The sequence below is a fragment of the Eumetopias jubatus genome, unplaced genomic scaffold (genome assembly GCF_037043125.1).
Source record: "Eumetopias jubatus isolate StellerSeaLion01/CBP00866 unplaced genomic scaffold, mEumJub1_p1.0 scaffold_12, whole genome shotgun sequence".
Classification (NCBI taxonomy): domain Eukaryota; kingdom Metazoa; phylum Chordata; class Mammalia; order Carnivora; family Otariidae; genus Eumetopias; species Eumetopias jubatus.
The window spans coordinates 72,041,626-72,067,228 of record NW_028274818.1 but is presented as its reverse complement, the minus strand read 5'-3'; the positions used below and the strand labels follow the sequence as shown (position 1 = coordinate 72,067,228).

The window sequence follows — 25,603 nt, the reverse complement described above, 5'->3', positions numbered from 1 at the left end:
ACGGCCAAGGTGGTTCCAGGCTACAGGGCGGGGAAGGGAAACTCAGACAGCCGGCCGTCTCCTTCAGGGGAAGAGACAGGAGGGCAAGGAGGCAGCTAGGACGTGGGGGCAGAGTGCTAGGGAGGAGGGGCTGCAGAGCAGGCAGAGCTCCAAGATATGCAGCTGAGGAGGAATCTGTACCCGTGTGAGACAAACTATGCGAGGAGCCCGGGGCAGGAATCCCTGGAAAAGAGCAGATGGAACCAGACCTCACACAGGGATGGCCCTATTTTATGTTCCCATAAGCCACCATGGTAAAGCCTCCCAATTCATAGCGTATCAGGTAGAATCCTCAGAAGGGGATTGCCCCTCACAATGGGGCTAAATTAGCTGCAGACCAAAGGCCCACCCTAACACTGCTCAGAAGCAAGCCTCCAAAGAATCACCTGATGCCAAGGAACTTAACTGTGTGCCAGACCAAGATTAACTCTATTTGAAGGAATGCAACAAACCCCAGCAACCAACAACATAAATTCACAATGTCCAGTATTCAATAAGGAAACGGCCAGGTATATCAGCTGGAGTCCAGCCAGGAGAGAGAAACCACATGGTATTTTAACAAGGGAAGTTTAGTATAATTATTAACCATTTATAAGGGGTTAACTAAAAGGAAACAAAAGAGAACTCTACAGAACACCCTAGGGTGAAGGGAGGTACCCAAGGAAAGGATTCACACCTGGGAGGTAGGTGGTCACCAGCCCACTGGATGGTGAAAAGTTCACTGGGCTGTCCCAGGCCAAAGCTGGAGGCTGACGACAACCAGTGTGGGTGCCAACAAAATGAGATGGGAAGCTGTGTGCAGAGGTGCTGATGAATTCACTGGAAAGCTGCCAGGAGGCCAGCCAGGATCCCATGGAACTTGCCTGGCAGTGCCTGCCCCTTCCAGACATACAGAGAGTATCAGGGCGGGCACCACAGGGGTGCTGCTGAATTTGCAGCCAGGAAACTGCCTGAAAAGGTGCCACAGAAACTCAGTGGAGTGAGCTCCCATGCGTCCTATGTGCCAGCCTGTGTCATAGAACAGAAAAAAGCAGAACACACAGAACCAGGAAGAGAGGCCCCTTCTCCTCCAGCACCCCCAACGGCGAGGACTGGCATCAGGCTAGCTGGCAAGGGAGAAACATTCCAGCATCACAAGCAAGCAATGAAGCGTGAACTGGTAACTGCTATACCAGGCATGTCAAAGAGCGAAATACGACCTCCGACCTTCAGAAAGACCATTAGAAACTGACCTAGCAAAGGCAGAGATATAGGAACTGGCAGACAAGGATGATGAATATTATTTTATAAAAATGCTTCACATATTCAGGACCTTAGAGGGAAACATGTGCATGATGGAGAGGAAAATGGAAGCCATAAAAAGACCCTAGAGATGGTAAGAATAGTCACTGAAATGAAAAAACATTAGTATGGGATTAACATCAGATCAACACTGTAAAAGAAAAGATCAAAGACTTTAAAGACATAGCAACTGAAATGACTCAAAGTAATACACACACAAATAAATAAATAAAGCATACAGATAAACAAGAAGCACCAGACACTACCAAGCAGGCCAACGTGCATTAACTGGAATCCCAGAAAAAAGAAGAGCAAAAAGGAGACAGAAACAGTATCTGAAGAAATAAAGCAAAATTTCCCAAATATGATCAAGACTATAAACTCGCAGATTCAAGAAGCTCAATAAAACCCAAGGAGAATAAACCTCAAAAGACCACCACCAAGGTACATCATAATCAAGTTGTTGAACACCAGCGTCAAAGGAAAAAAATCTTTAAAGAAGCCAGGCTTTTAAAGAGCACGTTATGTACAGTCCCAGCCTTGGGTACTGCTGCGCAGCTCTGAGGACTGCCACTGGCTGCTGCCAAAATGTCACCGGAGACTTCAGCAGACACAGAATCTAGTACATAAGGTCTTTCTTGCCTTTGGAGTGCTGTAGGTGGTACAGCTCCCCTCTTGATTCAGCATTTCTCCCAGGGGTTAGAGGTTTAAACTAGACTCTGACCATCTCATACCTAGAGACTTGAGTTCTATCCAGCAGTTTGCAGACTGTCAGCTGTGGACTCCAGTAGGTTTCTAATAATTATGTGAACAATTTTGTAGCCCTCAAGTGAGACCATCTGTGAACTGGTCATTAATTGGCCCAGTCCCCATAGATGATAGCTTTTTAGAGTTAATTTCCTATTTTTTTCATGCCATTTGTTTATTTATAAATATACTATGTTGAATTCAAGAGATTGATCAATTTTTCAAAGAGACTGAACCTCTTCAAATGCTCCTTTTCACATCTGTTTAATGGATTAATTAAAACACCCTTATTTCTTAACCGGTTGGTATCTTACTATAAAAAAAGGGTGCAGCAAATTCAGATCCAAAGTACAAAGTCACCATAATTAGTAACCACCATTCAGTTTTCCACTGAAAATGGCAAATTCTTCCCCGGGCCCTCCTTACAGAGTCTCCTACAGACCACAGAGGTTGTGAACCTCCAGATGCTCTGTCCCAACACAGCGCTGTTGGAAGTTCTGTGAAAGGCACAGAGACCTAAGACAGTAGAAATGTTTGTTTCCTATTTTTATCCATATTCTACTTCCTAAATCTATCTTCTAAGTTATGCTTTCAATTAGGCATTGGTCAGGGGTGGATGACTCTTTTCACAGAAGACAACTAACCAGAGACACTTTCTTCAATGTCACAGACTGTCTACACGAGATGCTGCTTTGGAAATAGCTTTGTCATCTGAGAGACTTGCTGTGTGTGTGAGACTTTCATCAACGCGCTATGTGGCTTACAGATGGGAATTCAAGTAAGAATGAAAACAGGCAAGAGGGCCCTAAGGGAGAAATACAGAGTTATTACCACTCTGGCACACCATTACCGGAGGATTCTAAAATTCTGGTTTGCATGCTAGCATGTGACTTACATAGCAACAACAGTTCAGGTGCACCAGACATGGGCTCAGTTTAATAACTGTTCCCTTGACATCAATGAAATGACGTAATGTTGAAGACACACCCTGCAGGGTGCCCAGCTGTAAGAAGGAAGCAGCGGTCAGTGTTGGGCCATTAGCCCACTCTCAGCTCAGGGGCTCTGGGCCTGGTCTGACTCTGAAACCTTGGTGCTCCCTCCTTGCCTGATGCCCAGTCAGTCCCATGTAAGCCGCTGGCTCCTGCATTAACCTAGGGATACCTCACTTCTATCTGTGCATTCAGCAGGGATCTTGCCCACTGTAACAAACTGAATAAACTGTTTATAAACATGAAAAAAAAAGCACATTATGTATAGATAAATAAAGGTAAGAATCCTAAGTGACTTCTGCTATAAGCTGGAGGGCAATGGAATGACATCTTTAAAACATAGAAAGAAAGGGAAAAAAGGTATCACCAGGAATTCTTTTACTCTACCAAAAATATCTTTCAAAAATGAAAGCAACAAACTTTCATTTTCCAGTCTGGCATGTAAGGAGTTTGGAAGCGGCTACTACTGTCCTTACAATAAAAAAGCTAAACAAATTGAAAAACAGTTCTTCTTAGATCCATCAGAGAACTGAAGTCAAAGGATAAAACATTGCCCAAACAATCAGAGGAACAGGCAAATACAGAAAATCACAGCTTACTGGAGCAGATGCCTGGGGCAGAAACCAGGGCAGGAAAAAGCAAAGTATAACGGAAGAATCTCTAGAGGTTAAAAGTGGACAAGTTCAAAAAAAAAATGTTTTTTAAGATTTTATTTATGTATTTGACAGAGAGACACAGCCAGAGAGGGAACACAAGCAGGGGAGTGGGAGAGGGAGAAGCAGGCCTCCTGAGGAGCAGGGAGCCCGATGCTGGGCTCGATCTCAGGACGCTGGGACCATGACAGACACATAACCAGCAAAGAAATTGAAGTAGTAATCAAAAATCTCCCAATAAATTGAAGTCCTGGGCCAGATGGCTTCCCTGGGGAACCCTACCAGACATTTTTTAAAAAGATCTTATTCATTCATTCATTCATTTATGAGAGAGAGCAAGGGAGCATGAGGTGGTGGGGGGGCAGAGGGAGAGGAAGAAGCAGTCTCCCCACTGAGCAGGGAGCCCGCTGGGGTACTCAATCCCAGGACTTTGGGACTATGACCCTGGCCAAAGGCAGACGCAACCAACTGAGCCATCCAGGCACCCCTCTACTAGACATTTAAACAAGAGTTAATACCCATTCTTCTCAAAGTGTTCCAAAAAATAAAAATGGAAAACTTCCAAACTCATTCTACAAAGCCGGTATTACCTTGATTCCAAAACCAAAAACCCCACTAAAAAGGAGAATTATAGGCCAATAACCCAGAAGAACATGGACATAAAAATTCTCAATAAAATACTAGCAAATTGAGTTCAACAGTACATTCAAACAATTACCCACCACAATCAAGTGGGATTTACTCCCGGGCTACAGGGGCGGTTCAATATTCACAAATCAATGTGATATACCATATTAATAAAAGAAAGCATAAGAACCATATGATCCTGTCAATAGAGGCATAAAAAGCATTTGAAAAATACAGCATCCTTTCCTGATAAAAACCCTCAACAAAGCAGGGGTAGATGGAACATACCTCAACATTTTAAAGGCCATATACAAAAGACCACAGCTAATATCATCCTCAATGGGGAAAAACTGAGAGCCTTTCCCCTACAGTCAGGAACAGGACAAGGATATCCACTCTCATCACTACTATTTAACATAGTACTGGAAGTCTTAGCCTCAGCAATCAGACAACAAAAAGAAATAAAAGGCATCCAAATTGGCAAGGAAGAAGTCAAACTTTCACTATTTGCCGATGACATGATACTCTGTAGAAAATCTTAAAGACTCCACCAGAAAATTGCTAGAACTCATATATAAATTCAGCAAAATCTCAGGATATAAAATTAATGTACATTTCTACACACCAATAACAAAGCAGAGGAAAAAGAAATCAAGGAATCAATCCCATTTGCAATTGCACCAAAAATAAGATACCTAGGAATAAATCTAACTAAAGAAATAAAAGATCTGTACTCTGAAAACTACAAAACAGTTATGAAAGAATCAAAGAAGACACAAAGAAATGGAAAAATATTCCATACTCATGGATTGGAAGAACAAACACTGTTAAAATGTCTTTATTACCCAAAGCAATCTACACATTTAATGCAATCCCCATCAAAATACAACCAGCATTTTTCACAGAGCTAGAACAATCCTAAAATTTCTATGGAACCACAAAAGACCCTAAATAGCCAAAGCAATTCTGAAAAACAAAAAACTGGAGGCATCATGATTCCAGATTTCAAGCTATTTTACAAAGCTGTAGTCATCCAGACAGTATGGTATTGGCACAAAAACAGACACCTAGATCAATGGAATAGAGAACCCAGAAATGGACCCCCCAACTATATGGACAACTAATCTTCAACAAAGCAGGAAAGAATATCCAATGGAAAAAAAAACAGTCTTCAACAAATGGTGCTGGCAAAACTGGACAGCCACAAGCAGAAGAATGAAACTGGACCACTTTCTTACACCATACATAAAAATAAATTTAAAATGGATGAAAGACCTTAATGTGAGACAGGAAACCATCAAAATCCTAGAGGAAAACACAGACAGGGCGCCTGGGTGGCTCAGTTGGTTGAGCGACTGCCTTCAGCTCAGGTCATGATCCTGGAGTCCCAGGATCAAGTCCCGCATCGGGCTCCCTGCTCGGCGGGGAGCCTGCTTCTCCCCTGAACCTCCCCCATCTCATGCTATCTCATTCTCTCTCTCAAATAAATAGATAAAATATTTTAAAAAAACACACACACACAGACAGAAACCTCTTTAACTTTGGTCGTAGCAACTTCTTACTAGACATCACCACAGGCAAGGAAAACAAAAGCAAAAATGAACTACTGGGACTTCAGCAAGATAAAAAGCTTCTGCACAGCAAAGGAAACAATCAACAAAACTAAAAAGGCAGCCCATGGAATGGGAGAAGATACTTGTAAATGACATATCTGATAAAGGGTTAGTATCCAAAATCTACAAAGAACTTAGCAAACTCAACACCCAAAAAACCAATAACCCAGTTGAGAAATAGGCAGAAGACATGAACAGACACTTTTCCAAAGAAGACAGCCAGATGGCTAACAGACACTTGAAAAAATGCTCAACAGAAATATAAATCAAAACCACAATGAGATACCACCTCACACCTGTGAGAATGGCTAAAATTAACAACATAGGAAACAACAGGTGTTGGCGAGGATTGTGGAGAAAGGGGAACCCTTTCACTGCACTGTTAATGGGAATGCGAACTGGTGCAGCCACGCTGGAGAACAGTATGGAGGTTCTCAAAAAGCTAAAAGTAGAACTACCCTTGATCCAGCAATTGCACTATGGGGTATGTACCCAAAGGATACAAAAATACAGATTTGAAGGGATACATACATCCTAATGTTTATAGCAGATTATCAACAATAGCCAAACTGTGGAGAGAGCCCAAATGTCCACCAACTGATGAACAATAAAGATGTGGTATATATAGGCAATGGAATATTACTCAGCCATCAAAAATAAAATCTTGCCACTTATAATGACATGGATGGAGCTAGAGTGTGAGTGTATTACACTAAGTGAAATAAGTCACAGAAACACAAATACCATATGATTTCACGCATATGTGAATTTAAGAGAGAAAACAGATGAACATATGGGGAGGGGAAAAAGAAAAAAAGGAGAGAGGGAAACAAGCCATAAGAGACATTTTTTTTTAAAGATTTTATTTGACAGAGAGAGAGACAGCCAGAGAGAGAACACAAGCAGGGGGAGCTGGAGAGGGAGAAGCAGGCTTCCTGCAGAGCAGGGACCCGACGTGGGGCTCGATCCCAGGACCCTGGGATCATGACCTGAGCTGAAGCCAGACGCTTAACCATCTGAGCCACCCAGGCGCACAGCCATAAGAGATTCTTAATGCCAGACTGAGGGTTTACGGAGGGAAATGGGTGGGAGATGGGCTAGAAGTGTGATGGCTATTAAGGAGGGCACTTGTTATGAAAAGCACTGGATGTTGTATGTAAATGAGGAGGAGTCACTGAATTCTACTCCAGAAACCAATATTGCACTGTATGTTAACTACCTAAAATATAAATAAAAATTAATTAAAAAGTCAATAGTCTAAATACACCATTTCAAAGACAGAGACTGTCAAGAGCACCTGGCTGGTTCAGTTGGAAGAGCACACAACTCTTGATCTTGGTGTCATGAGTTGAGCCCTACAATGGACGGAGAGATTGCTAAAATAAATAACTTTTAAAAAAAGACAAGATTGTTAGAATGGATCAAAAAATACTACCCAACTAACTATATGATGTCTTCAAGAAACCCACTTTTTAATTTTTTTTTTTTTTTTTTTTGAGAGAGCGCAAGCGTGAGCAGGGGTGGGGAGCGACTGAAGGAAGTGGGGAGAGAGAATACCAAGCAAGCTCCATGCTCAGCACAGAAGCTGACACAGGGCCAGATCTCACAACCAAGATCATGACCTGCGGGGCGCCTGGGTGGCTCAGTCGTTAAGCGTCTGCCTTCAGCTCAGGTCATGATCCCAGGGTCCTGGGATCGAGCCCCGCATCGGGCTCCTTGCTCCACGGGAAGTCTGCTTCTCCCTCTCTCACTCCCCCTGCCTGTGTTCCCTCTCTCGCTGTGTCTTTCTCTGTCAAATAAATAAATAAAATCTTTAAAAAGAAAAAAAAAAGATCATGACCTGAAACTAAATCAAGATTCAGATACTTAACGAACTGAGCTACCCAGGCACCCCAAAACCCACTTTAAATATAGAGATACAGGGGTGCCTGGGTGGCTCAGTCATTAAGCATTTGCCTTTGGCTCAGGTCATGATCCCAGGGTCCTTGGATCAAGCCTCATATCAGACTCCCTGCTCAGCAGGAAGCCTGCTTCTCCCTCTCCCACTCTCCCTGCTTGTGTTCCCTCTCTTGCTGTCTCTTCTCTCTGTCCAAAAATAAAAACAAAAATCTTTAATAAAAGAAAATTTAAAAAAATAAAAAAATAAATATAGAGATACAGACTAAAAGTAAAAGGATGGACAAATACATACCATGTTAAAACTAATCAAAATAAAGCTGGAGTAAGTATATTAATTTCAGACAGAAAAAACTTCAGAGCAATGAAAATTATCAGACATAAAGAGGAGCATTACATAACAATAAAGGGATCAGTTCTTCAAGAAGACATAATAATCCTTCATGTGTATGCATCTAAAAACAGAGCTTCAAAATACATGTGGGAAAAACATAGAACTTCAAGAACAGACAGATGAAACCACTACAGTTGCAGACTTCACTACCCCTCTATCAGAAATGGACAGATCCAACAGGCAGAAAATCAGTGAGAACATAGCTGACCTCAACAACACCATCATTCAACTGCATATAACAGACATATAGAGACTACTTTATCAAGCAACAGCAGAACATGCTTTCTTCTCAAGCTTACATAGAACATTCCCCAACAAAGACCACATATGGGCCATAAAACACATTTTAAGAAATTTAAAAGAATAAAAATCATCCAATGTCTACTCTCAGTCCACAACAGAATTAAACTAGATATTGGCAACAGAAAAATAGCTGGAAAATCCCCAAATACTTAGATATTAAATAACACTTCCAAATAACACATAGGTCAAAGAAGAAATTTCAAGAGAAATTAAGAAATATTTTGAATTAAATGAAAATGAAAAATAGAATTTACCAAAATTTGTGAGATGCACTGAAAGCAGTGCCTAGAAGGAAATTTATAGTATTGAATGCGTGTATTTGAAAAAAAGATCTAAAATCAGTAACCTAAGGTTCCACTCTAGGAAAAGAAATAAGAGCAAATTAATTCTAAAGTAAGAAGAAAAATAATAAAAATTAGAGCAGAAACCAATAAAACTGAAAATAGGAAATCAAGAAAGAAATTCAAGAAACCAAAAGCTGTTTCTATGAAAAGATGAATAGAATTGTAAAACTCTAGCCAGGCTAAGAAAACCAGACGACACATATTACTAATATGCAAAATTAAAGAGAGGACATGGCTAGAGATCTCATGAACATTAAAAGGATAATGAAAGAATATTATGCACAACTCTATGCCTACAAATTTGATAACTCAGAGGAAATGGACCAATTCCTTGAAAGCACAATCTGCCAAAATTCACACAGAAACAGAGAACCTGACTAGTCCTCTATTTAATAAAAAAATTCAATCAACCATAACCTTCTAAAACAGAAATTATCGGGCCCATTTGGATTCACTGATGAATTCTACCAAGAAATTATACCAATTCTCTATAGTCTCTTTCAGAAGACAGGAGTAGAGGGTACACTTCCTAAGTCATTCTGTGACGTCAGCATTACCTTAATGCCAAAACCAGACAGTCTTTATAAGAAAGGAAAACCAAAGACTGATCTCTCTCGTGAACATAAATAATAAAAAAATCCTTCAAAATACATAAACAATTCAGATCCAAATAATGTATAAAAGGAATTATATATCATGACCCAGTGGAATTTATTCCAGGTATTAAAGGCTCGTTCAACATTCAATAATCAATTAAGATAAATCATCACATCAAGAGGCCAAAGGAAAAAAGTGGGATCATATTAACAGATGCAAAAGAAAACATTTCACAAAATTCAACACCCATTCAATTAAGAGGAAAAAAAAACTCAGCAAGGGGCGCCTGAGTGGCTCAGTCGTTAAGCGTCTGCCTTCGGCTCAGTCATGATCCCAGGGTCCTGGGATTGAGCCCCGCATCCGGCTTCCCGCTCCGTTCTTCCTCCCTCTCCCACTCCTCCTCATGTTCCTCTCTCACTGTATCTCTGTCAAAAACACAAAACAAAACAAAAAAAACTCAGCAAACTAGAAACAGTGAGGAACTTCCTCAACATTACTCACTCTGTAAGAGAAGACATATACACAATCTAAGCCACAAAGAGAAGCCAGAGACAAGACTCTTTGGGAAGGTAAGACATTCAAAAAACAGCTGTGGGGCGTGCCTGGGTGGCTCAGTCAGCTGAGTGTCTCACTTCTGATTTCGGCTCAGGTCACGATCTTGGGGTTGTGAGATTGAGCCCTGTGTCAGGGAGTCTGCTTGGGATTCTCTCTCCCTCTCCCTGCATGCCTCCCTCCACTCATGCTCTCTCTCTTTAAATAAATAAGTAAAATCTTAAAAAAAAAAAAAAAAACAGCTGTGTATATGGAGGAACTGAAAAAGTCACACACAAACTAAGGCAAAACACAGCCTCAGAAAAGACCTTAAACTATCACCTTGGGCTGATCCCTAAGCTCAGATCAAGTCGATCCAAATCAGTGAAGGCACTGCCCAGGCACAGAACCAGTCTGCAAGCACAGGTAGAGGTGGCTGTTTCCTCAAATACATAACTTTCAACAAAAAAAAGGCATACAAAGAAGAAAATATGGCCTATTCGAAAAATAAATTGGCAAAAACCATTCCCGAGGAAGCACAAACGTCAGACTTACTAGACAAACACTTTACTTTCTATTTATTTGACAAAGAGAGTGAGAGAGCACAAACAGGGGAACAGCAGAGGGAGAGGGAGAAGCAGGCTCCCCACAGAGCAGGGAGCCCGATGCAGGGCTCGATCCCAGGACCCCGAGATCATGACCTGAGCCGAAGGCAGATGCTCAGCCGCCTGAGTAACCCAGGCACCCCTAGACAAAGACTTTAAAACAGCAGTCTTAAATATTCCATTCACAATAGCATCAAAGAGAGTAAACTGCTTAGAAATAAACAACTAAGGGGGCAAAAGATATACACTGAAAAGTACAAATCACTGCAAAAAGGAATTCAAGAAGGCATATATAAATGCAAAAACATTCTGTCTTCATGGACTGGAAGACTTAATATTAAGATGTTACTACTATCCCAAGTAACCTACAGATTCATGCAATCCCCACCAAAATCTCAATAATCCTTTTTATAGAAATAGAAAAACCTATCTTAAAATTTGTATGGAATCTCAAGGGACCCCTAAATAGCCAACAACAATCTTGAAAAAGAAGGATAAAGGTCTCACACTTCCCAATTCTGAAACTTAGTACAAAGCTACAGTAATCAAAACCGTGTAATACGAGCCTACAGACAGACATATGGAACAACGGAATAGAGAACCCAGAAACAAACCCCTGCCTATAAGGTCAAATTATCTTCTACACTGTTGTAGGTTATGTCTGTATAGGAAAAAACAGCATATACAGCGTTCGGTACTATCTGTGATTTCAGACACCCGCTCCGGGTCTTGAAATGTATCCCCCACAGATAAGGGGGAACCAATGTATACTAGGCAATGGGATCTCTGGCTTCCAGTTCCACAAGCAAGGAGCTTGGAAACTGCCACCCCATCCTAACAAGTAGTAAAAAACAGCTGACTAAAAATCAGTTCTTCTTGGATCCATGAGAGGGGACGACACAGGCCAAACCGTTGCCCACAAAGTTGGAGGGACAAAAAGATGAATTCAGGAACCTTAAATGCATATTACTAAGTGAAAGAAGCCAATCAGAAAAGGCTACATGTGGGGCACCTGGGTGGCTCAGTCGTTAAGCATCTGCCTTCAGCTCAGGTCATGATCCCAGGGTCCTGGGATCGAGCCCCACATCAGGCTCCTTGCTCCACGGGAAGCCTGCTTCTCTCTCTCCTACTCCCCATGCTTGTGTTCCCTCTCTTGCTATGTCTCTCTCCGTCAAATAAATAAAATCTTAAAAAAAAAAAAAAAAGGCTACATGCTACATGATCCAAACTATGTATGTGGGAAAAGGCAAAACCATAGAGGCAATAAAAAGATCCGTGGTTGCCAGTGGCTCAAGGAAGGAGGGATGGATGCACAGGTGGAGCACAGGAGATTTTTAGGGCCCTATTTTTTTAGGGCATTCTTAAGTACTCTATACGATACTATAATGATGGATACTTATCATTATACATTTGTCAAAACCCACAGAATGTAAAACAGCAAAAGTGAACCCTAACAAACTATTGACTTTTAATTTTTTTTTTAACATTTTATTTTTAAGCAACTCTACACCTAACATGGGGCTCAAACTCATAACCCCGAGACCAGGAGTCACCCGCTCTACCAGCTGAGCCAGCCAGGCGCCCCCTGGACTTTAGTTAATAATAATGATCAACTCTAATAAATGTAGTAGCACACCCTTGTGGGATATCAAAATTAAAGGAAAATGTGGTGGGGGAGAGGAAGAGGGTATATGGAAACTGTGCTTTTAGGTCAATTTCTCAAAAAACTTAAATCTGCTCTAAAAAATACAGTCTATTAGTTTTTCAAAACTAAAATGAGGATAAGACTGACTTCTGGCATGACAACATGAAGAGTTATGCTGACCTGCTCCCCAGTAAAACTGATGAAAGCCATAAAACACAACTCTCTAAAGTGTCTGGAAATGGTCCTAAAGGTGAACAGCAAATAAGAACATCCACGGAGGGGCGCCTGGGTGGCTCAGTCATTAAGCATCTGCCTTTGGCTCAGGTCATGATCAGGGTCCTGGGATCGAGTCCCGCATCGGGCTTCCTGCTCTGCGGAAAGCCTGCTTCTCCCTCTCCCACTCCCCCTGCTTGTGTTCCTGCTCTCACTCTGTCAAATAAATAAAATCTTAAAAAAGGAAAAAGAACATCCAAGGAAATTCAAAATTTGATAAGAAAGGCATGAGTCTGAGGTATCTGAACCAAGACTGCTCCCTTCCTCCCCTAACCCAGTTCAGCAGCAAGTGGAGACTCCGCTCCCTCTCCAGACTACTATCATCAAGAAGACAGCACCCAGACAGAGGGCTCTCTTCCCTGGAAGAGCAGGACCTCAGAGTTTTATTTGGCCCCCAGCAGCCTGTTCCTGAAGCTAAGTCTCAGGCGAATGCAGTAAAGAGAGGGGACTCCCTTCTTTTGTCCAGCCCCTAACTCATGGAAGAGAGGCTCTATCTTGGGCAGGATGATCTGAGTGGACTGGGGATCCTGATCACCTTTGTCTCAGCTTGTGATGTGGTAGATCCATGCCAGGAGAAGCTGAGTGTACCTCAGGTTGCTGCCTCCCTCCCCCGCCAGCCCAGCACTGAGAATGGGGTGTCACTCAGAGAAAAGCTTACCACTGGCCTACCCATCTCCACAGTTCTGGCTTAGAGATTTTTACCTAGTATAGAAACAGGCCAGAAAGCATCAGCTCCTAAACTGCTCCTCAGGAACTGACTTCATTTACATCAGAGGGTGAAGATGTTGAAGCCCCAAGAGGATCTCGAGAACGGCGGAGGTTGTGATAAAAGGCAGCTGGGAGGAGACTCAAGATACAGGCTAAACCATAGGCCAGCTAGTTCACAGGAGAGAACAGGGAAATAACACATGGGAGGAGCTGTCTTGGGGTGAGAAGAAATGTCAAACACTGACTTCAGAAACTATTCCTTCAATGGAGCTAGAATTTAATAGGATTAGTTTATAGAGAGATTTATGGACCCTAACTGCACTCAGGCCACTGGTATACAGTAGCAACAACATGCCTGTTGAACTAAACAACACAGGCCCACAAGACAGAAATAGGCCTTAGGGGAGATAAGCGCCAATCTAGGCATCATGGGACAAGCTGAATTCACTTTCAGTGAGGAACACTGTACTGTGCTCCCGCCTAGGGGCACTTGTAATTTACACCGATGCGTTGTGACCGCCCTCATCCCAGAACAGGTCAGAGTAAGATGTAACCCGTAGTATAGCTAGCAGGTCTAAGAAATATTCTACATAGCACTTGGATCCTCCCTGTAGAGAGAGGTGAGCCCCGTTATATAACACACAACGGAGACCAGTCTCAGTACAAGCCAATGAGCTGAGATGGGATAGCTTGTTTTGTTCCCAATTAACTTAGAATCCAGAATAACCGAGTCATGGTCAGTTATAATGATGCCTGCTCAGGATAACATCTGGCATACAGACAAGGGTCAATTCTGTTTGGAAGACAAAGCAAACACCTCTGTAATTCATACTCATCTGTTTTGTAATGAAACTGAAATATACTGTGATCATACTACAATATGGTGTAATACTTGTATTGTTGGTAAGATTCAACTACCTCATGTAAGTAGGTCTATGGTAGTACTGATATTAAAAATCACATTTAGGAGTGCCTGGGTGGCTCAGTCGTTATGCATCTGCCTTTGGCTCAGGTCATGATCCCAGGGTCCTGGGATAGAGCCCCCAATCAGGTTCCCTGCTCAGCGGGAAGCCTGCTTCTCCCTCTCCCACTCCCACTCCCACTCCCCCTGCTTGTGTTCCCTCTCTCACTGTGTCTCTGTCAAATAAATAAATAAAACCTTTAAAAAAATATTTAAAAAAAAGGGCGCCTGAGTGGCTCAGTCATTAAGCGTCTGCCTTCGGCTCAGGTCATGATCCCAGCATCCTGGAATCAAGCCCCGCATCGGACTCCCTGCTCCACGGGAAGCCTGCTTCTCCCTCTCCCACTCCCTCTGCTTGTGTTCCCTCTTTCACTGTTTCTCTGTCAAATAAATAAATAGAATCTTTAAAAAAAATAAAAAACATATACAAAAAAAATAAAGATCACATTTATTGGGAGATTGAGTTAAAGCCTCCTTTAAGGGATCTACGGAAAATGGCTGGCCTGAGGAAGAACATATCTAGCTAACCTTCAGCTGATTTCTACACTAAATAGTTCTGCACAAGCTTATCATAAAGTACAAAGAGCAAAAATTCAACATAAAACCTGCTTTGTTTTTAATTCTTCCATACGCCAGATCACTCAATCTTTTCACAAACATAGGGGTTGCTGAATACATGCTGGCCTGAACAAACACAAAAAACACCTTCCCTTCTTTAAACCACTTGTTACAAAAAATGTTTTCAATGAAAGAACTAAACATAGCTGGCAAATATCCTAAACATTTCTGACTATTCATTTACCCCCTACCCTGTTCTGTGTGCCTAAGGGACAGCTGGGGACTCTCTGAGCACACACAGGAGACTTGGCCAAACCAAAGTGACAGCTTTGGCGGAAGAGCCTTCTTTGATCAAAGAGCACTGTGATTAGCCTGACAGCTCCTCACCTGGCATGTTCCGCTACAGGGCATGTTTGCCCTTACTGCCATTTAATGGAGCAAATGCTGAGAGCAGGAGTTTCAGGTGAAGAGTACCACATCCAGGATTGCTTCCTGCGGCCCAGGGACCACTGAGGGATAGCTGAAGCCATGATGGACAATGGCACTTGATGACTCCTAAATCACCCCTCTTTTGGGGGCTCCCTTGTTTTCCTTCTCGTTTACTCTTTCCCTTTCTGTGTTACACTTAATAGGGACCTTGCTTAGCCCAAGAGGTGTCACAAAAATAGTCACAACCACCTGCTGTACAACCTTAGAAGGGACACTTAGCTGTACCCCTCAATGGCAGATGACCCTTTTGACCACAGCTCCAGACCCCTCTGGGGGCACACATCAGATGTGTTACAGAACACATCAATGGTGAAAACTCATTCCAGCACTTCAGGATATGGGGCTACTGGGAGATATGACATTTCTTCACAGGAGGGTCCAATTGCCCTGGGTTGGCAGGGACGGAGGGAAGCAACAGAGGAGATTCCTGATCTCTACGTCTGGGTCTCAGAAGGTATGGGGAGTTGAGAACACTGAACTCTCTCCAAATTCAAATAAGCTGCATCAATAGGCCCTGAGTTAGTTCAGTTATGCTCACCAGGGATAACCAGCCCCTCAGCAGGACAGTGCTCTCACTCTTCCACTTTTGAATGTATCTCATGCACCACCAGGTCCCTTTCAAGAAGTAAGGCTAGAAGCACAAGAGCCTCCTGGGTCCTCCCGCTCTGTTCTCTGAGCAAGTGGGCAAGAGCCCATGAGGGGTGACAATTCCACTGGCCCACGTGAGCAAGGAGGCAGGGGTAAGCATGTTCACTGCAGTGTTGTGTATAATAGCAGAAAAGAAACACACACCTAAGTGCCACCTACACAGACTGAGGGTAGAACTAAGGCCTGGAACTACCTTGGGCCCACTCCCAGCCAGCCCAGGCGCACAGCCACTCATGACATTCACAAAGGGGCAGCAGCAGGTCACTGGATAACCATTCTCTCTCCTGCTGCCACCCTCCCCCGCATCACTCCATATCATCATCCCAAGTATTTACGAGACAACAAACTGTGGACGATGCTAGGTTCTGTACAAATCAAGTTCTACTCTCCCATAAGACATGCAGTTAGGGAAACAAAAGCATTAATCACTTCTGTTCCATAATAGAAAAGCCAAATGTATTTTTGGGAAAGGTCAAAACAGTATTTAACTGAGGTGAATGTAAAGTACTGATAAGAATCCCATGAGCAGACCGGGTCAAGAGAATCAGATTTCACTCTGGAGGGTGAAGGATTAGTATTAGAGGATCTAAATGTAGAGAGGGAACTCCATTACCAGCTGGTGGAGGAAACTGCTAGATGTCTCAGTAAAGTTTAGAAAGGCTCAAAAGACTATTACATTATATAGGAAATGCAAAAACGTAGCTGAAGATCTACCCTAAAAGAGGTTTTAATGACAATGTTCTCCAGGGGCGCCTGGGTGGCTCAGGTCGTGATCCCAGCCCTAGGGCAGGCCCCCTGCTCAGCAGGTCGTCTGCTTGTCCCTCTCCCTCTGTCCCTCCCCCTCACTCGGGCATGCATGCTCTCTCTCAAATAAATTAAATCTTTAAAAAACCCACAAAACCTATAGTCTTGAACTTAAACAGAAATAATAGGGGGGCTCCTGGGTGGCTCAGCTGGTTGGGCATCCAACTCCTGGTTTTGGCTTAGGTGATGATCTCGTGGGTTGTGAGATGGAACCCCATGTCAGGCTCTGGGCTCAGTGTGGAGTCGGCTTCAGATTCTCTCTTCAGCTCGCTCTCTCTCTCAAATAAATAAGACCTTTTAAAAAAACAGAAAAAGCAGGAACTCACAATATTTTCTCTGAAATAGATATACTTCCTAGCTCTGATCACTGACAAGGCTGGAAACAATGGCCAAACTGGTACCAAAGAGCATTCCTAGTACCAAGGCTGTGATTCTGAAACACCATTTCCAACTAAAAGAAACCCAGGTTTCCTGGAGAAAAAGCTGATTCCACGTCTGGGTGCAGGAAATGTGCCTGAAACATCCTGACATACCAATGGAGGAGTTCAGAACATGCCACCCCAAAATAAGCTGCTTTGGCATATTGACTATTTTGAATTAAAGGCACCTGAAAACAGCAAATGTAAGAAAAACACTCCGACCTACCTTCTTTTTCTTAAAAGCAGATGTAATTCCCATATAAGAGAAGTCCTCTCAGTATCAGGAGAGTAACTTTTTTTTTTATAATGAGTGGCCCCCCCCTTTTTTAAGATTTTTATTTATTTGACAGAGAGAGACACAGCGAGAGAGGGAACACAAGCAGGGGGAGTGGGAGAGGGAGAAGCAGTCTTCCCGCTGAGCAGGGAGCCCGACGCAGGACTCGATCCCAGGACCGAGATCATGACCCGAGCCGAAGGCAGACGCCCAACGACTGAACCATCCAGGCGCCCGGAGAGTAACATTCTTATCAAGGATAAAGTTGAGACAGAGAGTTCTATAACAGACTTTGTTAAAAATAATTATGTTCCTTATCTTCCTTACCATACACTTTAGTCACTTTTTCACAACTGCCTCTTCATTCAACCCAATACAAAAGCAAGTAAGTTTCATCATTTCTTTGGCTTTTCATTCCTCATGAAGGCTCCTGTGTCATTTAAAATTTGTGTTACAGGGTGCCTGGGTGGCTCAGTTAAGCATCTGCTTTGGCTCAGGTCATGATCTCAGGGCCCTGGGATGGAGCCCCATGTCCAGCTCCCTGCTCAGCGGGGAGTCTGCTTCCTCTGCCCCTCCCCCCCCACATGCCCACAATCTAATAAGTAAAATTTTTAAAATAAAGTAAAATAAAACTTGTATTACAAAAATGTATATGCCTTTCTCCTAATTTGTCTTATGTCAATTTAATTCTCAGGCCCAGCCAATAGAACCCTAAGAGGGTAGAGGTAGAAATTTTGCTTCCCCTACACCAGTTATCAAGCAAACTCAATGACTGCTAGGACTGTGTCAAAAGGACTCAGGAGCCAAGTTAGAGGCTCTCATTGACCAAAGATGGGATTAATTGGGCTTCAATAAGAACAGTAACTTCAAAGAATTGAAACCCATCGAATAATTAAAATCCATGAGTTGATGATATTTTATTTTCAAGATTTATTTGAGAGAGAAAAAAACGCTCACACACGGGGGGGAAGGGCAGAGAGAGAGAGACAAGCAGACTCCCCACCGAGTGTGGAGCCTGATACAGGTCCAATTCCACCACCCCGAGATCACCACCCAAGCTGATATCAAGGGTCGGAGGCTCAACCGGACTGCACCACCCAGGCGCCCTGATAATATATTAAAAGAAAACTTGGGCAGCTGGGTGGCTCAGTCAGTTAAGCATCTGCCTTTGGCTCAGATCATGATCCCAGGGTCCTGGGACTGAGTCCCACACATCGGGCTCCAAGCTCAGTGGGGAGTCTGGTTCTCCCTCTGCTCCTCCCCCCACTTGTGTGTTCACTTGCTCTCTCTCATACAAAAATAAATAAATATTCTTAAAAAAAAAGAAAAGAAAACTAAGTGGTCACCTTCTGAGGATGAAAGAGAACCAATTCATTCCTTTGAAAACTAGATAAAGGAATCAAAGATTTACCAACCAGTACATAAGGGGGAGTCTGTCCTTATGAAATGATTCCAGCTAATATATGAAAACAAAATTATAATTAGAATATCACTTATCATGCAATCTCCAAAGAAGTAATAGATCTAGCCACTGAGCATCGACAGCTATTCTTTTTTAAAAAGCCAACACCCAGACATTATATGCCTCCCGATAAGTGATAAGACACTATCTATAATCTTGCCAAAGGATTAAATCCTAGCCTGATAAAGTCTCTTGGGTCCAGCTTATAAATTTACAAGAATTACAGAGTGCAGAGGAACATGTCAAACTGTAATGCAAATATAATAAGCAAAATCCAACCTGAAAAACTCTACAAATCAACCTGCCAATGTCCTTCAGCAGATATAAGGAAAATAAAGGGATTGAGGAGAAACATGTAGATTAAGAGATTTAAAAGGCATACTGATTTTTTCAATGTACAAGACTAAAACTAAGGGGACTAAGGCAGGGTACTGGTAAGAATATACTAGGCATAACGGCCCACAAGATGCATAAAAATGTGGAGAAGAAAGGCAATGGGGTCAATGGACTAGAAGTTCCTATCAAGGTTAGAGAAAAGATGTAATAGTAGCCAATCCCCCAAATGTAAACTCCAGGTTCCCTGGGATTTGGGGAAGGAAGATAATTTGGTGAGGTGGTCAGTTTGCATTTAGACACATCTGGGCTGAGTCCTGGATCTGCTTTGTTAGCTTCGTGACCTTGGGCAAATTATTTACCATGAGCCAATTTCCTCATTTATAAGTACAATAATATTTATCTCATACAGTTTTTCAGAAGATTAAGGGAGATAATGGATGGAAAAGGCCAAAGAAGGTGCCTAGGACATTAACTCATAAATGTTCTTTTCTTTCTAGAGGTAAAACTCAGTATTTATTCAGGGCCAAGTTCAGATTTCAAATTAGTAGTTTCCTTTACTAAGGGGGCACCTGGGTGGCCCAGTTTGGTAAGCGTTGGACTCAGTTTCAGCTAAGGTGGTGATTTCGGGGTCGGAAGATTGAGCCCCATCCGGCTCCACACTCAGTGCAGAGTTTGCTTAGGATTCTCTCTCCCTCTGCCCGCACCCCCAACCCCTGATCTGTGTGCACGCGCTCTCTCAAGCAAATAAATCTTAAAAAAAAAAAAAAAAAAACTTTACTAACTATACGGAGCTTTTCAATCTTGATATGTTTTTACCTAGTTACATGAACGTAACTAAATGATGTGATAAATGATATGGGCAAATGAATACGACACATGTTAAGTATGACATGTAAATTTGCTGAAAGCCACTCTTACGAATTTTCCTTATACTTATAACCAATCTGCTGACTCAATGAAATATTAAGTGTAACAGTAAAGGGAATTTACTGGGAATTTACAAATACTGAAGATAACAGCTCCTGGCTATCTCAGTTAGTAAAGCATGTGACTCTTGATCTCGGGATCATGAGTTCAAGCCCTGCATGGGGTGTAGAGATTACTTAAATATTTTTTTAAAATACTGAAAATAATGCTCTATTTCTTAGGCTGGACGGTAGATACACTTGTGTTTGTCAGTATTCTGTTTATCAATATTCTTTACACTACTTATGTCCTTATGGTATACAATGTTTCACAATAAATTGTTTAAAGTGAGGGACCCTTGGGTGGCTCAGTCAGTTAAGTGTGTGCCTTTGGCTCAGGTCATGATCCCAGGGTCCTGGGAACGAGCCCCACATCCTGCTCCTTTCTCAGCGGGGAGCCTGCTTCTCCCTCTGCCTGCCACTCCCCCTGCTTGTGCTCACTCACTCTCTCTGATAAATAAAATCTTTAAAAAAAAATCGTTTAAAGTGAAGAACAAGCTTTCAGTCTTGAGTGTTTTCCCCTAAGAACTGAGAAAGGATTCTGGCTGCATCAAAGAACTGGCCAACTTTTAAAAAATAAAAGGCTATACCATTTATATGGTGTATATGTACACCATATATAACCAAAGGTTAATTATACCATTAATATAATCATTAAAAATAAGCAAACACACATTGTAACATGTATTCCACTGGATATACATGTCTATGCCATGTTTTGTTTATCCACTCATCTACTGATGGGCATTTGGGTTGTTTCTATCATTTGGCTATCAGGAGTCGTCCAAGTTTTTGTTTAAACAACTTTTTTTTTTGTAAGATTTTATTTATTTATTCATGAGACACACAGAGAGAGAGAGAGAGAGGCAGAGGGAGAAGCAGGCTTCCAAGGAGCAGGGAGCCTGATGCGGGACCCGATCCCAGGACTCTGGGATCATGACCTGAGCTGAAGGCAGACGCTTAACCATCTGAGCCACCGAGGTGCCCAACAACTTTTTTTTTTCAATTCTTTTGGGCAAATACCAAGGAACAGAATTACCAAGTCATTCGGTAATTCTATGTTTAACCTACTGAGGGACCACCAAACTTTTTCCACAGCAACTGCACCATTATGGACCTCTAGCAATGTATGAGATTTCTGATTTCTCCACATCCTTTCCAACACTTATTTTCTGAGATTTTTGAACTTTCTTTTCCAAGCTGTCCTATGGGACGTGAAGTGGTATCTCACAGTGGTTTTGATTTGCGCTTCTCTAATGACTGATGATGCTGAGCATCTTTTCATGTGCTTGTTGGCCATTCGTATCTCCTTTGGAGAAATGTCTATTCAAGTCCTTTGCCCATTTTCAAAGTGGGTATTATCTTTTTGTTGCGGAGTTTAAGAGTTCTTTATACATTGTGGATATTAGACCCTTATCAGATACGACTTTCAAATGCTCTCTCCCACTCTGTGGGTTGTCTTCCCCATCCCTTGATAGGGTCCTTGATGCACAAACATTTTACATTTTTATTAAATCCAATTCTTCTATTTTTGTCTTTTGTTCCTTGCTTGTGCTTTTTGTTGTCATCTCTAGAATCCAGGGTCAAATCAAGGTCATGATTTGTTTTCTCCTAAAAGTTTTATGGTTTTGTTCTCCCATTTAGGTCTTTAACCCATTTTGAATTAACTTTTGTATATGATCTAAAGGGCCCAACTTCATTTTTTTGCATTTGGATATTCTGTTGTCCCAGAACCATTCATTCAAAAGATTCTTCTTTCCCCAAGGAATGATTTTGGCATTATTATTATTTTTTTAAGATTATTTGAGAGAAAGCGTGCACGAGCAGGGGGAGGGGCAGAGGGAGAGGGACAAGCAGACTCCCTGCTGAGCAGGGAGCCTGATATGGGGCTTGATCCGACAACTCTGAGATCATGACATGAGCTGAAGTCAGATGCTTAACCGACTGAACCACACAGGTGCCCCTTGGCATTCTTGTCAATAACCAATTGCCCATGAATGTGTAGGTTCATTTCTGGACTCTCTATTCCACTGATACATATATGTCTTGTCTTAGGCCAGTAGGCAGTCTTGATTACTGTAGCTTTATAGTAAGTTTTGAAATCAGAAGTATGCATCTTCCAACCTTGTTCTTCTTCAAGATTGTTTTGGCTATTTAGGGTTCCTTGCAATTCCACATGAATTTTGAGATCAGTTTTTCCATTTCTGCAAAAAAATAAGGGCTATTGGGATTTTGACAAGGATTACACTGAATCTACAGATTACTTGGGGGAGTACTGCCATCTTAATATTAAGTGGAAGATGACTTAATCTTAACAGCAAAATTACAAATGCCATTATCAACTTTATTGGAGAAAATACTGTTTTGCAGTTGAGGGCGTACATCTGCATGGAATCTCCCCTTAAACTCACCTAACAAAATTAATAGAATTACATCACACAAAAGGTAGCAGTGGTAGACTGGGAGAAACGCAACATAACCCAGAATGACTTCTGTACACTCTGAAATGTAAAAAAGTCCTTCCATCTGATTTCAACAATTTTAGCAGTGTAGGAAACAGGGTTATACAAGAATAAATAAAAGTTTATGTGACCAAAGAACTGAGGAGACAGACAATTCTCCTTTGTTCAATCTGCTCTCTCCCCAACTCCTGCCAAGATAAATGAGAGGGAGCTGGGCAGGTTTTGGTTTTGTGATTTATAACCAAACCACAGACTTGGGACAAGGGCCTTTCACTTCTTCCATGGAACTGTTTAAAACATTAACTCAGTGAAAGATGCCCAGTTTCCAAAAAGGAAACATTTCAGGAGAGTAAGCAAGTGATAATCACCATATTCAACTTTTGCCTATTTCCCCTGGACCCAAAAATGATCTACTCCTAAGGGCTTTGAAAACAGAGCCTTTACTTGGAGTAACACTCCTTACACTGTGTCTAAAATTTTCCATACACTTCTGCAACCATTTTCTCTTTCTGATAAACTCTGTAAGGTTTATTAAACATAACCTTTTAATATATTAAATGTTCCTTCATGTCCCTGGTTTTAGTGTTTTAGCAGTGCAGTTCTGCCACAAAGGCTGGCAGTTAACATGTGGTATTCCCAATGAAGTAACATGGACGTAATAACATTGTCTCTGGACACGTCGCTCAGCTTCGTCACAGGCTACTTCTGCCCAATTCCAGTGGAACAGTGTGAACCTCAGAGTTTCTGCTGGAGATAAGTCACAATAGGGTCCAGGTCAAGGCAGCTCCCATGGTTCACCCCGGGCCAAAGAGAAAGTTGCCCCAGAACTTTGTTCCTTGAAGAGAGAAACTATATCTAACTCTAAATCCCAATAACCTCTCATCCAGCTTTTGGCATCTCTTTTACACTTAGCCTATAAGATTGGATCAGTAGGTATCAATTAAATATAGTGATCATCAGTATCTAATCTAAAGATCATTAGAATCACCTGCGAAACTTTCAAAAGATACAGGTTGTTAGGGTTGCCCAAGATTTATTCAGCAGATCAAAGAGTGGTATCCAAGCATTTCCAGGTTAACATATTCCACAGGTAATTCAGTTGAGAATCTAAGTCTTCTAAAGAACACTTCCTTCTCTAAAATACACTTTGACTAACTAATTTTCCTTAAGAGAATAATATGGCCAGATTTTTTTTTCTCCCACAGGGGAGGGTTTTCTTCCCCGGGGCCTCTAAGAGATCTGAGTCCTAAACTGGGCTCAGGCCCCACATTTCCAATACAACTAGACAAAAATCAGCACCACCTTTACAGCTGGCCTTCATATCAACCCAGTCATGTGTATTAATCACTTTTTTAAAATTTTGTGTCTTACCATGTTTTGACATCTTAAAAACCTTGCTGGTGGGGAGAGACAGCCCTTCCCAGGGCTAGCTAATTCCTAAAGATGGGGATCAACTTACTTGGGAGCAGCCTCTCACTCCTCTCACAATCAACTCCTTTAATACTCAGAGACCAGACCAATATCTTCTCAGCCCTAAATCATCCCAGGGCCAGGGACCAGGCAACCAGAGACCACTGCTATAGCCCAAAGCCCACCAGAATTATTGAAACTAGCCTAAACTGTTTCCTCTGGCCTGCCTCACCTTTCTCAAAAATGAAGGCTCTGACCTAGGTTTTCCCCGTCTCCTGCTCTGCCTCTTGATCAAAACCTTCCCTGTGGCCCCATGTGGCATGGGGCATACCCTCTTCTATCTGGAAATATAACAAATTCTTCCAATGGCATTGGCCTATGTTGTCACCCAGTCACCTCTATAAATTAAAACCCTGCAGGTACAAATGAGACACTCCACTCCAACCATGCCTCTGTACTGCCACTACTCTTGTGCTGTTCACTGAACTAATCCAATTGGAAACCATATTACAAAGTAATCTAGGTTTCCAAAACCATAAAGAAAAAGCTCTTGGGAGTCCTATTAGCATTTGAAACTCAACACTCGCAACTAAAGGTAGTATGACCCAGCAATTACATTCTTAAGTATACACCCAAGAGAACTAAAAACACACAACTCCTACAACATTGTTCACAGCAGCATTATTCATAATAGCCAAAAAGTCCACCAACGGATAAACAGAATATGGAGTATCCATACAAGGGAGTATTATTCAGCCACTAAAAGAAAAACCAATTCATGCTACAACATGAACGGACCTTAAAGACATTGTGTTAAGTAAAAGCCAGACCAAAAAAGGCCACAGTGGCATTTATAAAAAGTGAACAGAATAGGCAAATCCACAGGAACAGTCGTTTGCTGGGGCCAGGGTGCTAGGGGAGATGGGAAGGCAGAAGGGGGAGTATCTGCTCCTGGATAGAGGGATTTCTATTTGGATTTGCAAAATGTTCGGGAATGACATGGTGAGGACTGAACAACCTTACAAATGTACGAAAAACCAATGAATTGTACCCTTTAAAGAGGTGAATCCTACGGTGTTACGTCTTGAAAACAAACCCAGCTAAAAGTATTCTCGTCCTTCCAAAGCTGCTCCTTCTCCTGTGTTTAAATGGAACCACACTCCACTCCAGACGCTCAAGCCAGAAAGCTACAAATCTTAACTCGAACACCTAAGTACTTCTCCATCCTTTCCGCTCCAACCTCCACTCCAGGCCACGCTCACTTCTCCTGTGGATCACAGCCTTCTCCCAATGGCTCCCCCGGCCTCCAGTCTTGCCTCTCCAGATCCTTCCTCAGGTGCGCCGGGGCTCCAAGCACTACCTGCAGCTAGAAGGTCCTCAAACTGGAGCCCGCGGCGAACCCCGCCGGCGGCACTTGACCGCGCGCACCAGCCAGCCCCGAGGGCGGGCGGCCGCTCCCTCACGCGGCCACCGCCACCCGACCTCCCGGCCTCCGTACGCTCGCTACCACCTCGGCCGGGGGGTTCTCCGGCCCCGACCAGTTGCGCTCGGCGCGTCTCCAAGACGCTCC

At 42.5% G+C, this 25,603-nt stretch overlaps 1 pseudogene; it reads right to left on the bottom strand.

Annotated features, from left to right (window-relative positions):
- Positions 1-2,346: 2,346 nt before the first annotated feature.
- LOC148162843 (cytochrome c oxidase subunit 7C, mitochondrial pseudogene) lies at positions 2,347-15,175 on the bottom strand (annotated as a pseudogene).
- Between the last annotated feature and the right edge of the window lie 10,428 nt (positions 15,176-25,603).